Genomic DNA, 4144 nt, shown 5'->3' with positions numbered 1-4144 from the left:
CCAAACCAGCGAGAGCGAGAGTCACGAGAGCCAAACCAGCGAGAAAGCTGGAGAGAGCGAGATTCTGAGAACAGAAAGAGCGAGATTTGGACAAAGTGTGGATTATGCGTTGAATTTGGCCACGATCTTATAGATTATACATGGGGAACCCTAAAATTGAATACAAACAAAGGTTGATGATGTAAGGGCAAATGTTAGCCAAAATTAGGTGTCTTATTAAGAGAAATTCTCAAACCTAAGTAATTTTAAAGAAGTCATTTGTAGGATGAGTTGTCACATAGAGAAGAGCTGGAAACAGCTATAAATAGGAGGCTTTAGGCTGGAAGTTAAACGGATTCTAAAACAAAACTCAGTAGTAAAAATCGTGTGAAAAGGGTGTAGTAATTCTGTTAGTTTGAAGGAGGACACGCAAGGGAAATGCTACCCAAATTTCCTTCTGATTTAGAGGGAAAGCTCTATTGATTAAACCATAAGGAATAATAAGGAATAACTAGGATTGGAGTCAAGGTAAGTAGTTTATCTCACCCTCTCTTTAAGTGTTTCATGGTAGTGTACCTTTAATATGTTGCATAATTATGTTATTGTTATGTTGCATTACATGTTTAAAATACGTTTATCGACAAGGGACCTCATGCATTATGTTTGTTCATAAGATTAAATTTTAATTAGATAAAGGTTATGCTTTTAGGGTTAGCAGGGCATGTATGGTTGCACCCCTCTAAACCCAATCCTATGTCAAGTTTATGCTAGGGACTAACAGGGTATGTATGGTTAGTCCAATCTTACGTTTATGTTAATGGTTGATGTTGGATGCGACTCTCTCTCTACTGGCTGCATGACCCGCTAATCATCAGAGGGGTTAGTTTCTACCTAAGTCCTCATCTTTCGATCAGGACGGAGAAATTTACATTAGAAGCATAACCGACCACCACATGTTATTATATGTTTTCGGTCCCAATCATATGTTTTCAGGACATGTTGCATGTGATTGTGCATTTGGTCACTACCCTATGTGAGAACTACTTACTGGGTATATTATATACTCATCCTATTTTTACAGACTTTGTAGGTAAGAACATAGCGTAGGTGACAGAACTGGACGTCGCTCAAATGGCCAACCATCAAACTCACTATTATAGGCATATGCATTTTTGTATCACTACGCTAGTGTTTTATGGATCCTGGTGTTGTGTAAAATAAACTTTTTATATAGTTTTCTACCTAATTAATAAAATCTTAGATATGTTCTTTTGATATTTTTACCAAAACTCATCTCATAATAGAAAAGTCTAAGCATGCACGTCATAGCGGTCAGACCATAATATGTAAGGATTCGGTCGTTACAGTTTGGTATCAGAGCATTTGAGCCAATTAGGCTCTACTAATTAGAAGAGTCGTGGTGTTTGATGGTTCGACTTGTTAAGTGATGCCCAAAGTTATGCCAAATACGTTGGTAAGTGGAATTTTCAAACGAGTAATTTAGTAAATAATTTAGTAAACATAAGGTATGAGTTAAAAAAATTAAATTAGATTTCTTCCTTATTATGAAAATAAAATGTACGTACCAGATGCCACCACAAAGGGCTCCAACACGACGAGGCAGACCTCGAAGTGAATCCACAAGGGATCAAAATCAAGGACATGGACAGATGCCTTACGTGTTACTTACACCAGATGCGTTACGAATACTGATACAAAATATGAGTAATGAAAACACAACCTCGTCCACCACACCAATAACCAACGATACAAATGACTCGAAGATCATTCGAGAATTCAGGAAGTTCAATACTTCAACATTTGATGGATCATCTATGGATCCAATTATAGCAGAGAATTGGATAACAGAAATAAAAACTATTTTCCGCCATATGAACATCCCAGAAGAACAGAAAGTAAATTGTGCCACCTTCATGTTAAGAGGCGATGCAAAGTTCTGGTGGGAATCCACACAAAGAACAATCAAAGGTTCAGTCTCATGGCAGCAATTCAATCAGGATTTTTACAACAAGTATTTCCCTTTGACAGTGAGATATCAAAAGGAAGTGGAATTTCATAATCTTCGTCAAGAGAACATGTCGGTGGCAGAGTATGAACGGAATCGCTTGTCCCACTTTTTCCCTCGACTAGTGGACACAGAAGAGAAGAAGATGGAAAGGTTTATTTGGGGATTAAGTGAAGGCAATCGAGGCATTGTTACTGCTTTCCGACACAAAGAGTATGCCCTTGCCCTCGAGTCGGCTCTACTTATGGAAGTAGATCTTGCTACCAAAACCTCAACTTCTGAACAAGGATTGCCAAATCAAAAGAGGAAATTCACCCAACAGGGCTTCCAACATTCACAACGGCAAGTAAAAATTTTCCAAAGCACACAGGGCATACAGTTATAGAAGAGTCAAACATTCACATATCCTAAGTGCAGAAATTGTGGAAAACACCATAAGGGGCAATGTCTTCGAAACTTAGGGGTGTGTTTCAACTGCGGCCAGACGGGTCACTATACAAAGGCTTGCCCAAAGCTCATCAACCAAGTATCAACTGCCCAGACCACATAGCCTACTAGTAACAAGGTTACCCAACAACAGAAAGGATGGGTGTTTGCTGTTACACGTCAAGAGGCAGAGGATCAAGACGCAGTTGTTACAGTATATTACCCATCCTCGGGTATTATGCCTTCACTTTATTTGATTCAGGCTCTAGTCATTTATTCATCTCTACAACATTTGCATAACATGCTCAATTAACATCAAATCCTTTAGGCTACATTCTATTCGTAGCCACTCCTGCCGGAGTATCTATGTTGGCCCACTTAGTAGTAGAAAATTGTGAATTGTCAGTATCAGGACATAAACTAGGGGTGACCTTTATCATCCTAGACATAAGTGATTTTGACATAATACTAGGTATGGATTGGTTAGCAATAAACTATGCAAGCATAGATTGCCATAATAAAGAGGTCATATTCATCTTTCCAACAGGAACCAAGTTTAAGTTTAAGAGTTCTAATACACAATCAGCCCCAAGAATAATTTCAGCCTTAAAAACTAAACATTTGCTCAACCATGGGGCTTGGGCATATTTAGCAAGTGTAGTGGATTTACGAAACCAAACGGATGAAATTAAGGCCATTCTTGTAATAAGAGATTTTGAAGATGTATTCCCAGAAGAGCTACCAGATTTACCACCTAGTCAAGAAATAGAATTTTGTATAGATTTAATTCCCGGACCTGAACCAATATCTAAAGCACCATATAGAATGGCACCTGCGGAATTAAAAGAACTCAAAATACAATTACAAGAATTGTTAGATAAAGGATTTATATGCCCTAGCGTGTCTCCATGGGGAGCACCTGTTTTATTTGTTAAGAAAAATGATGGATCAATGCGTTTATGTATAGATTATCGAGAGTTGAATAAGTTGACAATAAAGAATAAGTACCCACTTCCACGCATTGATGACCTTTTGACCAATTACAAGGAGCCTCAGTATTCTCCAAAATAGACTTACGATCTGGATATCATCAACTACGAATCAAGAAGTTTGATATACCAAAGACTGCTTTTCGAACAAGATATGGGCATTATGAATTTGTTGTGATGCCCTTTGGATTAACGAATGCCCCGGCAGCCTTCATGGGCTTAATGAATAGAATTTATAAGGACTATCTTGATAACTTCGTGATCGTATTTATAGATGATATTTTGGTCTATTCCAAGTTTGAGACAGAACATGAAAAACATCTTAGGGACGTCCTTTCCATATTAAGAAATGAAAAGTTGTATGCCAAATTCTCCAAGTGTGAGTTTTGGACGCGACAAGTTGCCTACCTAGGTCATATCGTAAAGCAAGAAGGAATCTCAGTGGATCCTGCTAAGACTGAAATAGTTAGCGAGTGGCCTCGCCCAACAACAGTCAGCGAAGTGCGATGCTTACTTGGATTAGCAGGATATTATAGGATATTATAGACGATTTGTGAAGAATTTCTCAAGTATAGCATTACCCTTAACTAACCTCACCAAGAAGAATAATCCTTTTATCTGGAATCAAGCATGTGAGCAAAGCTTCCAAGAACTAAAAAAAAGGTTGACCACAGCCTCTATTCTCACGATACCTAATAGATCAGGGGGTTTAACTGTGTACAGT

Source organism: Benincasa hispida, chromosome 2 (assembly GCF_027475165.1).
Source record: "Benincasa hispida cultivar pf3 chromosome 2, pf3_genome.v1.1, whole genome shotgun sequence".
Lineage (NCBI taxonomy): Eukaryota > Viridiplantae > Streptophyta > Magnoliopsida > Cucurbitales > Cucurbitaceae > Benincasa > Benincasa hispida.
This window is presented reverse-complemented; position numbering follows the sequence as displayed.